General features: G+C 48.1%; 1 protein-coding gene across 5 annotated transcripts in view; it reads left to right on the top strand.

The window, feature by feature from the left end:
• The first annotated feature begins 3,649 nt into the window (after nucleotides 1-3,649).
• The window catches only part of Scn10a (sodium channel, voltage-gated, type X, alpha), a 110,867-nt gene continuing 101,473 nt past the window's right edge, over nucleotides 3,650-13,043 (top strand). For 3 of the 5 annotated variants that reach the window (XM_017313223.1, XM_017313221.1, XM_017313222.2), the window contains exon 1: nucleotides 3,650-3,974. The gene's annotated coding sequence lies outside the window, so the exon portion shown is untranslated. The remainder of the gene's footprint in view (nucleotides 3,975-13,043) is intronic. The other 2 variants (NM_009134.3, NM_001205321.1) reach the window with 1 other exon arrangement.

Genomic DNA, 13,043 nt, shown 5'->3' with positions numbered 1-13,043 from the left:
GAATATTCCAGTTGCTGAGTGGAGAGAGCACTGTAGGGTCATGGAAGGACAGTGGGGAGGTCTGTTAGAGGTCCTTGAAATTATATAGTGACCTCGCCATGATGGTGGTCTCAGAGATCGAGAGATGATGTAATCAGGAGGACTCTAGGAATTCAAGTTAGAGGTCCCAGAAAGAGGGCTGTGGACGAGGGACAGCTCTTGGATTACCTCTAGATGCTGGGCTTGTGAGTCCAGGCAAGCAGAGTGTTCTTGGAGAGGCTTCTCTGGGGGAGGATCATTCTGAGCAGGGCACAGGCACAGAAATCATTAGTCCATCTGTAAACATGTCTGAGATGTTAGTGGAGTGTCCATGAAGGGAAATTCAGGCTTCTACCACATTAGTGTATATTTAAATCTGACACCAGGAGAGAGATTTATGATGGAGCTGACAGACTCCGGTGCCATGTCAGGTAGGTGACTGAAGCCCTGGGGAAGGAGAGGCGTAGGATGGAATCTTAAAACGATTCTCCAACTACTTCCAGGTGGCAGAGGAGGAGGCAGCCCAGGCCAGAGAAGCTCCTCTGAAAACAGAAGTCAAGAGGGTGGAGTGTGGTGCAAGGACCATGCAGCTAATCCTGCGGAGCCCCTAGGATGAGAGCGCCAGAGAGGAGTCACATGACCACAGGGAGACCAGTAGAAACCTGTTAAGATTCCGGGTGTCTCAGGACTGCCTCTGGATGCACACTTCTTCCTTCCTTGGGAAGTTACTTTTCTGTCACTGTGATGAAATACCTTAACCAAGGTGACTCAAAGAAGAGAGGGTTTATCTGGGCTCACGGGTCCAGAGGTAGAGGAACACATGGAGATCGTGGTGGGGAACCAGTGTAGCAGGAAAGCATGGTGGCTGGGGCTGAGGCTGAGAGCTTATATCTTTGTCTGTATACAGAAAGCAGAGAGAGCCAACTGGGAATGACTTGTGGCTTTTGGAACCTGAAACCTGTCTTCGGTGACATGCTCCCTCCAGCGAAGGCAATGCCTCCTCAAACTCCCCAAAGGGCACCACAAACTAGGAACCAAGCACTCAGATGCCCGAGACTATGAGCGACATCTCCTTCAGATCACCACACTTGGGTACACCCATTCTCCTGTCTCATCCAGTTTGCTCTTCTGGAAGGGTGGTGAGAGGGATGACAGCTAGTGACAAGTTGGAGAGACTTTAGAATAATTGCCATCACACAAAGCCTACCCTATCAGTTAGTGGCTGGCACGCTATCCCAACAGCTTGAGTCTGAACTTGCCAGAAATGGCCTCCGTCTCACCTCTCCCAGGCTCCCCAGCACCCACAGGTGCCCTCCCCCAAGACCTGACATCATCGGAGCACTGAAGAGATGCCTCCTCTGCCCCTTTCTCCCCTGGTCTGATTGCTACCAGGCAGCTGATCCACATGCCCTGCTCCAAGTTTGACCCCAGTCAGCAGGCTTCTCTGAAGAAGAGGGTCTGTTAGCATGACACACAGCATTTCCCATGCAACAGAACCTTGGAACCTAGGACAGAACTCAAGATATCAACGTGACACACACATGTACATGTACCCTTACACACCTGAACGTGCATATACACACGTACACTTGTACACACACTAAAATAACTGTGGTGCCAGGAGTGATCAGGGTACTGAGGTGACAGTCATTCACAAGGCTTGCCTTTCTCCACGTGACACACTTTGACCTTACCACCTGTTTCCACCTTGCTCTGGCATTTTAAAAACATGACATTTTTAGTAAATTCTTTGAATTTTTTTGAGACAGGGTCTTACACTACAGCTCAAGCTGATCTTGGGTTTGCAGCAATCCTCTTCCCTCGACCACCCCCCCAACTAGGATGTGAGCTGCCATGCCCAGTTTGACTCTTTCCCAGATGTTTGTTTTTATTCTGTGTGTATGAGTGTTTTACTGTATGTATGTCTGTATATGCACCATGTAGAGCCCAAAAGCAGTTGCTGAATGCTCCAGAGCTGGAGTTGTGGGTGGCTGTGAGCTGCCACGTGGGTGCCAAGAATAGAACACAGGTCCTCTGCAAGAGCATCGAATGCTCTTAACCACTGAGCTATCCCTCCAGGTATTAAAACATAAAATAAGCTTGACTTTTTACTCTGACATAATTTAAAATTCACAAAAAGTTTTAAAAAACGTAACAGCTTCCGTATACTCCCAACCCCATTTCCCCAGTTAGGATATTCTTTAACCATAGTACATTGTCAAATGAGAAAACTAACATTCATACAACACGACTGATTTTGGTGAAAACCCTATTTGGAGTACACTACCTTTGACTGTGATTTCTTTTTACGCTATGGCCCAGGCTAGCCTGCAACTATTTATCATTATTTATCCCAGGGTGACTTGAACTTAGGGCAATTCTTCTACCTCAGCTCTGCCCCCCACTCCCACCCCAACTCCAGTCCTGGGGTTACAGGAGCAAGCCATCAAGTTCTATAATATTTAATACACAAGGACACTGGTTAAACTCAGAAGGACCTAAATTAGCATAAGACTGTGGGGACCAGAGAAGTGAGAAGTGAGGACAGGGGAGGGAGGGTAGGAGAGGGAGGGCAGGGGAGGGAAGATGGGGAGGAATGATGGGGAAGGAGAATGAGGAGGAAGGGGAGGGAGGGAGGAGGAGGAAGGGCAGTGGAGGGAGAATGGGAAGGGAGGGAGTTGAGAGAAAGCAGGATCGGGAGCCATAGAATGTCTGTAGGAAACCATCAAAGGCATTTAATTTAATAAAGCAACCAGGATTGTACATAATTCTACTGTGTACATACAAACATTCAAGTTTTGGGAGCAAGAATTTTAGCTTTCCTTCCCCTGCCCCTTTATGATTCAGTCTCTGCTAGAAAAAGCGGAGCCTTGCAGGGTGCCGTGGTGCATGCCTTTAATTCCAGCGTTTGGGAGGCAGAGGCAGGTGGATTTCTGTGAGTTCCCGGTCAACCAAATCTCCGTAGTATGGTCCTTCGTGGAATACCAGCCAACCAAACAAGCAAACAAACAAACAAAAATCCCAAACAAACCCCACCCCCACCCAAATAGAGGGGATTATTGACTCAAAGAAGCCAATAATTTTGAGTTGGTTTGGGACATTTGAGTAAATGAAGCTGTAATGGGCAAGCATGGGCCCTCGCCAGTTTCCTGCAGTATAGCATGGCTTCCTAAGGCTGGGTGGGTTGCACTGTTACAGAGGGCTCAGCTCAGACAGGGGGTTCCCTGTGCAACCTCCCTTCTTATGGTCCCACAACCCCACAAATAGGGCACTTTCCCTACCCAGCTCCCTTCTCAGCTCTCACTGGGGTCGGAGAACATTTTTGTTTCAGCATTTCATCTGAAGCCACGGTTTCACATCATCAAGTCTGCAAAAAACCGTTCACAAACCACACCAAAACTTCTCGGTAAAGAACTCCTAAGGCCAAAGAGGGAGACTGGGTAGATTGTTTTTAATTTGTTTCTTTTTGTCAAAGGGGGACAAAACACGCTTTGGTGAGTGCGAGTGTTTATTCTGGGACACAAAACCAGAGTCTGGAAGGGAGCATTCAACGGGTGCTGCTCTGCCACGCAGGGGCAGCGGTGGGACTCAGCCCATCCTGCTAAGGACGGGCAGCCTGAGCCAGGCTTGGGAGTCTGTCATGGCTGCCAGACGAATCATTATCTAATTGCAGCCTTTTCTCTTCCTTAGGTTTCAGCAGGTCCCGAGAGAGCATTTAAAATCACATTTACTACTTTACCATCTAATCACACATAAGCCTCTCCCTATACCCTCCACCCTCCTTCCATTCAGAGTGTACTTTCTGGAGCACCATCCAGCAAGCAGGGTGGAACTCGTGACGGGAAATGGGAATGGCACCCACGAAGGCGTGATTCCTTGTAGATCCTTGAGTGACGGACGGGTGAGGTTTCCGTCAGGCAAGCCCAGCCACCTTCGTGGAGGAGCCCCGGACAAGTGTAAGTTTCGCAGAGCTGGGGTCTCCAGCTTACTTCTGCTAATGCTACCCCAGGCCTTTAGACGGAGAACAGATGGCAGATGGAGTTTCTTCCTGCCATGCGCGAATGCTGAGCGGATCTCATGATCCCCGAGCTCATGGCTTTCAGTAGAGGCAACCTGGGCTAAGAAGAGATCTCCGACTTACGGAGCAGCAAAGGTTTGGATGTGGAACTTGGGGTTCAGCCTGTGACTGAGGATTGAGAGACACACGCTTAGGGACGTTATGGGGAGGATTTCAGATTTACTCATGGACAAAGCGTAAGTGCTTTAAAAGAGTGGCCTTCACAAAATACTCATCCATGGAGAGGGCTAGTGTTCTCTTTCTTTGAACGATAAAAGGTTGTGGCTAATTCAAGCACTGGTCTTTCCTGCATGCTCTACCAAGTCGGTGCTTTCGAACAAGTTGTGCTGACATAAAAATACTTTCTTTTGATGGTGTGATTTTTAGAATGTTTTGCCAAAACGATGGTAAACAGATGACACCAATCCTGGAGGCATTGGTGAGGGTTCTACGTCTTAAAAATGGAGACATTGAGCCTCCTTGGGCGTTGGGAGATGAGTTTGGCCTCAGTCTCGAGGCAGCAAACAGTCTTGGTAGGGAGATGGAGGCGAGAGGAAACCATTGGCTTCCATTCTTGCTCACACTCCAGAATCAACAGATGTTTCAGGGGCTGCTGGATGCCACTGGTTCAGCTGGCTCTGAGCATCTCAGGAGTAACGGAACAGAATCTATAATTTTCAGAGTTCTGAGAGACAGTGGTAGGGCCTTTGGGATCTGGTGATGAGAAACAACAATGGAGGTGGTGAGGAGGGGGATTTTTCAACCTGCTGTGGAATGTTTCTGTGTGTCCAGTCGGAGTCAGTCACACGGACAGCCACTCTGACTCCAGGAAAAACGACTTGCTCAGATCTCTCTGTGGGTCTAGCTGTGTTTGGGCAGCAATCTTCCTCCTCCTCCTCCTTCCTCTTCCTCATCATCTTCCTCTCCACCCTTCTCTTTCCCCTTTCCTCCTCCTTTCTCTTCCTCCTTCTTTCCCTTCTCTTCCTCCTCTCTCTTCCCTCTCCTCTCTCCTCTTTCCTCTTTTCCTCCCCTTCTCTTCATCTTCTTATTCTTTTCCTTCTTATCTTCATCCCCTCTTTCCTCTATCTCTTCCCTCTCCTTTTCCTCTTTCTCTTTATCCTTAACTTTCCTCCTTCTCTTCCTCCTTTCCCCTCTCCTCTTCATCATCTTCCTCTCCCCTTCCTCTTCCTTCATCTTGCTCTAGTATACATAGTGTAAGGCTTCTCTCTTAATGATGGTTTTGTTCTTTGAGATTGCCTGATTTGATTGGTGCCGGAAAGAAAGAGGCACACAGGCTGTCTATCTGCTGTGGTTTTAAAACACAGTTTGAATCAGTTTTACTGCAAAAACAGATGCAGGCAGGAGTCACAGATGCATAATTTGAGTAACAGAAGCCAAAGGTTGGGCTTTCTAACCACACAGTGTGGGAGGAAGGTTGAAATGACACAGAGAAATGAATTGCTTTTAGACTGATGGGCAAATTTGTTTTGAAATGGCATAAAGTTGGTTTGAAACGTTAGAAGGTTTTGAAGTGGTCTTAAAGAGTAATTTCCTAGTTCCCTGTCCACTTGCTTAGCAAGTGGATGATGCTGATGATGCTGATGATGCTGATGATGACGATATGCAATCATAGAGACGGGAGCACCAGCGTACTTCCCTGGCATACAAAAGAGCATATATCTACAAGGCTGGTCCTAATGACTGCCAGAAGGAAATGAAAGAGAAATCTGAGAATGCTCTGTAATGGTAAAATGTGACAAAGAGGTTGTTTTTATATCCCCTCAAATAAATATTGCCAAGGAGATGCTGTCCCAAGAGGACAAAACCAGTCTTTCCTGACTCTGATCAGGTGGAGTCATGTGTTCCTGAGTTTCAAAGCCTAATCAAGTCACGAGGCTCCTAGGAACTTCAGCATCAGCTCTAGTTTCTGAAGGCCTCCTGTGCTCAGAGCGGAGATATGGGACGGCAGACACTGTGACTCTGGAGCCTTCCTGTCCCCGTCGCTGGCCCTTGTCCCCTTCTTGTTCATTCTCCATTCACTGGCATGCCCTTTCTGCATCGCCATGTCTACCCTCATCTGGCCTGCCTTTCCAGGTCTTGACTGACCACACCTTGTCCTCCGACAGACACAACCACCTTTCCTTTCTCTGCTTCGTTCCGTTCTTCACCGTCTTCTGTTCACTTCGCCTTGAGATGCCGCTTGTGCTTGCTCGGCTCCTGCCGGACTGTGAGTGTAGGTGGGCCGGGATCTCAGCCTCCTCTCTTCTTACAGCTTCACCAAGGCTTCGGACACGTTAACAGCTCCGTGAGTACTGGCAGAATCAAAACCATGGCTGGGTGTCCTGAAGTATGCGAGAAGATTCGGATGTATGAACACACTCTCGCCGTCTCCACTCAAGCCCCTCCCTTCCCTGCCAGCGTCCTCTCTGAGAGGCTTTGCTTGGTGTCCTCAGATAGCCTGCTGGTCCCTTCTGCTCCTATATTTTCCACTTGTTCATCTTAGCTTTCTATTCTTTTGTGCTTCTCTCTGCGTCTCCAAAGATGATGAAAGCCACATTTTATGAACTAGTTCCTAAGAGTAAGACTAGGTCGAGGTGACCATGGCCCAGCAGCAAGTACGGTGACTAAGAACACAGGCTCATGGCCTGAGCCAGACCTTATGGTCTAGGCTTTGCTGTTATTAGTGTCATAGGCAACCTTCCTCTTCTCCTTGTCACTACAATTCTGAAATGGCCTTAGTAAACCCAAGTCACAAGACAGTGTAAGGATTAGGTAGGCAGATGCTCAGAAACAAATTAGCCCTTCTTCTCAGCTCCAATGCCCAGTGTCATCTAATTAAAACTGAGACCTGGACTTTCTGTTCTGAGGACTTATTCAAGGTCATATAACTGATTTTCTGGCACAGAGAACAGTCCTGTCCACGGTTCCCAGAGTGAGACATCCTCTCGACATGGTTCGGCACTGTCTGTCTCTAAGTCTTTGTTCGCACTCTGTAGAGAAACGCCATGGCATTCAAAACCCCACAGAAATGTTTCACGGGGCTGTAGCTTGACCTCGTACTAGACCTGGTCTGAGGATAGGAAAAAAGGAGTGAGCTCTGTGTGTTGTTGTTGTTGTTGTTATTGTTGCTATGTGGCTCACAATGCTGATTATAAGCATAAATCAGAGGGTTTTTTTCCAAGAAAGGAGGTGGGGAGGGGGCTCGAGTGGTGGGTGGGCTTTAGACAGAACTCTCAGGGCCCAGGGGCAGGCAGAGCATCAGAAACATCCAGACTGTGCTGTCTGTCTGTGGTGATTAAAAACCAGAACTGGAGTCACCTGCCAGTCAAGGTGGTGATCGCAGGGGAACCTGCTTGTGTTAGAAAGGAACCATCCAACTATTGGTTTAAGATAAGCAAACCAAGGAGTTCAATTCCAAGCCCAAGAGCAGTTGTCGAGGCTGTAGGAGAGATAAGAATCTTGACTGAGATCTCCAGTGGCTTGGCTTTGGCTAAGTCAGCCTCCAGGCCGACTGACTGTAGCCTTATCTTAGGAAAGGGTTAAATGGGCTAGCCTGGTGTGCTGGGGTGAGGATTAAGACACACTGCATGCTTGCTGTTTTTGTCACTATGTTCAGCCCTCTGAAGGCGAACTGAATGGACAGTGTGGTGAGCAAGGCCATCGGATTTGTCTGTCTCTGAAAGCAGAGGAAGCTGTGGTGCTCTTTCCTATACAGTGTGAGCTGGAGCCTTGGATGGTCATAGGCCAGGCACGGGTCAGAACATCCGAACTTGGTTGCTTCTTGGCTCTAGAAGCCGAGGGACAGGAAGAATGGCTTAAAGCATCCTAGTTGGGCCACTGACTCAAAGGCTGATTGGGGTGGGGGTGCGGGTGGGGGTGACTATCTTGACACTGCAGAGCCAGTTCCTTCCAACAGTGGGATGCCAGCAGAGGGGAAGAGGGAGGAATCTAGAGATTGTGTTGATTCGGGCTGTAACCGTGCCCTGCCATCCTAAAGCTGCTTCTCCATAGCTAGAAGGGTCCATGACTCCCCTGACTCTCAGGTTCTCTGCCTGGCTGGGGGAAGTGGTATTCCTGAGAGTCCATACAGTTTGATGTGAATCCCGTATGTTGGCTGTTGTTAAGTCAACTATTTAGCAACCACAGACAATAAAATTAGCACGACACTTCTAAGCCACATATTCCTTTAACTCACCTGATCCCCTTGTGGAACTTATACTGTGACTGCTTCGAGGAAACAGAGGTACAGAGAAGTGACCTCATGTCCTGTAGACCACAGCTAGTGATTTGTAAGTCTGGCATTTGTTTCCTTCATTCATTTTTAACTAGTGTTTTACTTGTTCTCTGAAAATTCCATACAAGCATACAATGAGTTTTGATGTATTCACCCCCAGCTTCTCTCCCTCCAGGCTCGCACACACACACACACACACACACACACACACACACAATTTCACATTCTCATTTTCTGTGCTGCCCATACACCACAGGCATGGGCATCCTACCAGTAACTGGGTCCCCAAGAAAAAGTGACTCTGCCTTCTTCAGTAGTCGTCAACAACCAGTAGTTCCTCGGAGAGGGGTGGAGCTTGGTAGGCCCCTCCCCTGTCGATGTTGGTAGGTCGACTGGCTTGCTCTTTCTCTGGTCTGGTGCAGGTGAGGATAGCTGCTGTGAGTCCCTGCGTGCAGCAGTTGCGCCTTGTCTAGAAGACAGTGTCCCATCCCGTGGCTCTCTCCTCCCATCCTCCAGATCTTACAGTCTTTCCATAACCCCCTTCCTCGATGTCCCTTAAAGTGAGGATTTGAAGCCAAAGCTCCTGGCTCCCAGATATAACGAGCTCATGAGAGCACTCGCTCCTCTCTAAAGGTTGATTTCTTAATTGGTGATAAACGTTTTGAGGTGCAGGGGAAGAGATGTGACAGGTATAAAAATGGGTCAGGGATATTCCTTAGGAGGGGCAAAGCTTAAATTCCATCTATTGCCTGTTGTGAAGTCTAAAACTAGACGTATGCCACGAAGTTCTCAAAATGTGACTCTTTTCCTTAGAACATAGTTTTAGTCCAGTGATAATATTTGATGCGAGAAGTCAGCAAACCCACTCGGACCATCTGTGTGTGCTGCTCGCTGTGCTGGGCACTGAGCACACAGAGCTAAGGATGGAATAGATGTACCTTTGCCTGCATAGAACTCAGAGACAGCAGGGCAGACACACAGGAACTGAGCAAACACACAGGTAAGTACTACTGTCGAGTGTGGTGAGGAAGATCAGAGCGGGGTCCTTAGAGAGGCATCCCGGGCACAGCTGGTTCAGACAGGCAAAATCCAAAAGGGCTCACTGAGGAAGCCACATGGAATCTACAGCCAAATAGGAGACACACGATTCTGTCAGAACTCCTCATTTGGACAGGAGATTTAACGACCAAACCAAAATTGTGACTTGTGAACAAAAGGCAAATTCCTTCAATGCCAGGAGCTGCAAGGCAGCCTGGGATTTTCCCAGTGCCCTTTGCCTCCCCAGAATAAACCGAAGGGCTGCTTTATACTGCTTGGCATTTACATAATGTGCACAGTGCTCCTGCCTTAGAACTTTGTGTCCAAAACCCATTTCTGCCTGTCAATTTTTATTAGACTTTGCATATTTTTCTTTAGAAATTTAGCAGAGAAAGGAGGAATTACTCTTTGCAAGAAATGTATTTGGCTCTAAAATAATTAATGCTTAAGAAGATTAACTACCATAGAATTGCTTCATGGACAGAGGTCCTACATAGGTGCCCCTGCTTTTGGGATGTAACCAACAGAAACCAGATTTAGAGGGGAAAGGTCCCAGTAGGGACCTCCAGACAGGGTGCAAGTCTACATAACCTCCAGGGGCCCAGAGTTCGGGTGCACTGTGCCTCTCCCACACCTATTGCAGCATAGCTGCCATTTAGACACTACCCAGGCTACAGAAATGGCTCAGCAGGTAATGCCATGCAGATGGGAATGCCTGATTTCAAGTCCTTAGAACCCATGTAAAGCTGGGCACCGTAGCTGCATCTGAAACTCCTGTGCTCCTATATCGAGATGACAGGCAGAAGACAAAGAATCTCAGAAGCTTGCAGCCCAGTTATCTTGGCACACTCAATCATAATCAACAAAGAGACCCTGCTTCAAACAAGGACAGAGGTAAAGGCCACATCAGAGGTTGTTCTCTGACATCCACACATGCCCTACACGTGTATGCCTGCACACGCACACACACACTCACACAGTTTCTCTCTCTCTCTCTCTCTCTCTCTCTCTCACACACACACACACACACACAGAGTCACACATCCCTCTCTCACACACATATACACACTCACACACATACACACTCTCACCCAATCTTTTGTGTGCACATACACTCTCTCACACACATTCACACACACACATACACACACTCTCACACACATTCATACACTCTTACACACATACACACACATGCACACACACACACACACTCACATACACACACATGTACACACACACACACACACACACTCCCTCACTCCCACACACATACACATGTTCACATACTCTCTCACATACACACACATGCACACACACACACTCCATCCCTCCCACACACATACACACGCTCACACACTCTCTCACATACACACACACACATTCCCTCCCACACACATACACACTCATTGATACACATGCATACTTTCACACACACTTACAAGTCTTTCTCACAAACTCACACACACATACATACACACTCACATAGCCACATACTTACAAACTCTCACACACACTCTCACACACGTACACACTCTCAAAGTTTTTAGTTTTTTAGATTTTAAAAGGACACTCACAGACGTATTGGTTATTTCTTTATTCACACTTCAGACTACTTTATTTCTTAAAACCCCATAGCCAGAGTCACATGATGTTTTTTTCTCTTCTTCCTCTTCTTCCTCTTCCTCCTCCTCCTCTTCTTCTCCTTCTCCTCCTCCTCCTCCTTCTCCTTCTCCTTCTTCTCCCTCTTCTCCCTCTTCTCCCTCTTCTCCTTCTTCTCCTTCTTCTCCTTCTTCTTCTTCTTCTCCTTCTTCTTCTTTGAGACAGGGTTTCTCTGTGTAGCCCTGGCTGTCCTGGAACTCACTCTGTAGACCAGGCTGGCCTCGAACTCAGAAATCCGCCTGCCTCTGCCTCCCAAGTGCTGGGATTAAAGGTGTGCGCCACCACACCTGGCTGGTTTTTTTTTCCTAATTATGTCCTGATTATTAGGGATTTGTTTGACTATAAAATAAATCTGCAAAATATAGAACATGGTTTCTTGTTGAGGTGGAAGGTCTTGATGTACAATCTAGACCAGTCCTTTCATCGCACACATGAGAAAGCAAAGTTCCAGACCCTGGTATCCAAATGCTGGGCAGAGCTTTTCAGAACCTGGGCCTGGGCCCGCAGGCACCCACCTTCTAGCTAAATGCTCTTTTCTCTCATTATTGCTTCCTTGGTGTCTAATAACATCCGGCGCATAGCTGGCCTCCAGCAATTAAAGGCAGTGAAGTATCAGATTGAGGAAAAGTAGGGTTCAGAGTCATCCCACATCTTATAGCAACTGAGCTCACTCCTCTGGACCATAACGGTTTCAAGAGAGAAGGTCCTGAGCTGCCAAAAACCAAGGCCACATCCATACCTGGTTATAGACGTGGACACAGAGGTCCGTGTTTATTTGAATGTATGCAGTAGTCTCTACCCATCTAGGAGCTGTGTCCAGAAGGTGATGCATTACAGATGTGAGACACACTCCTGCCAGATGCATGACAGGACCCCTGCCCTCACGCAGTTTTGCAGAAGCCCCTGTGTTCATGAAACTCAGTCTCCCATAATCAGACAAAGCCTATGATTCCCCATAAGACTTCCAGGTCCTTAAGGCAGCCGGACACAGGGAGATCTCTGCTGTTTTGTGTGTGGTAATTTCTCAGAAGTGAAACTGATGCTCAAGCTCAGAATCGCAGTCAGCAGAAGGTCCTGGGCTATAAACTCCAGGTCTCCTTACTCTCACACCAGAGAGTTTTCCCAAGGCATCCTTGACTCTTACTAAACACCACTGAATTTATTTCCACCCCTGCCACTTCTGTTTTCTTACCTCAGATTTCAGCCACGACTTCTCTCCTGTCAGAAGAGAGTCCCTGGTCATGCTTAGCATCTTACAGGAGTGGGAATAATAGCTTTTGCTCTCACTCAAATAAGACACTGATGGTAGAAACTAGACAGAACAAGAGTGGTTCACATTGATGACCCTCCACTCCACGGGTGTCTGGGAGAGCTCCCTACATCTGCCCATTGATCCTTTTACCCTCAAATCACCCATACTGCCCAATGTCCCATTGTCTGGCATGTTAGGGATGCAGCTGGAGAGTAATGGGTGCATTTGTGGTTGTCAGGATGGTTGCCTTCAGGACAAGAGGGAGCGTCTCAACAGATGACGTTGAAATGGCGGTTAGCAGTGGAGGCTGCTGTAAAAGGATAAGGAAGATGGCTTCCCTGGTCTAGAGGGCCAGGGAGGATTGTTCTGAAGAAGGGACATTCAAATGCAACTGGTAGAGCAGAAGAAGTCAGCACAAAGGATGGAAAATACAGCCCTAGGTGTCAGGGTGGGGTATCAGACAAGTGTGAAGGGACCAGAGCAGAGAGGACCAAGGAGACCACGAGAACTTCCAGGAAGCAAACATGGGAAACAGTGGTGAGAATGGGGACAGACAAGGTGACACCAGGCTGAGTCAGGTGTGTGAATGTGCACCTGGGCTGAAGCTGTGCACCTGGACTGAAGCTGTGCACCTGGGCTGAAGCTGTGCACCTGGGCTGAAGCTGTGCACCTGGGCTGAAGCTGTGCACCTGGGCTGAAGCTGTGCACCTGGGCTGAAGCTGTGCACCTGGGCTGAAGCTGTGCACCTGGGCTGAAGCTGGTGAGAAGCCTTTGAAAAGAATCAT

This window comes from Mus musculus, chromosome 9 (genome assembly GCF_000001635.26).
Source record: "Mus musculus strain C57BL/6J chromosome 9, GRCm38.p6 C57BL/6J".
NCBI classification, from domain to species: Eukaryota; Metazoa; Chordata; class Mammalia; order Rodentia; family Muridae; genus Mus; species Mus musculus.
Note: the sequence above shows the minus strand (reverse complement) of the source record. Positions and strands in the feature narration are given on the sequence as shown.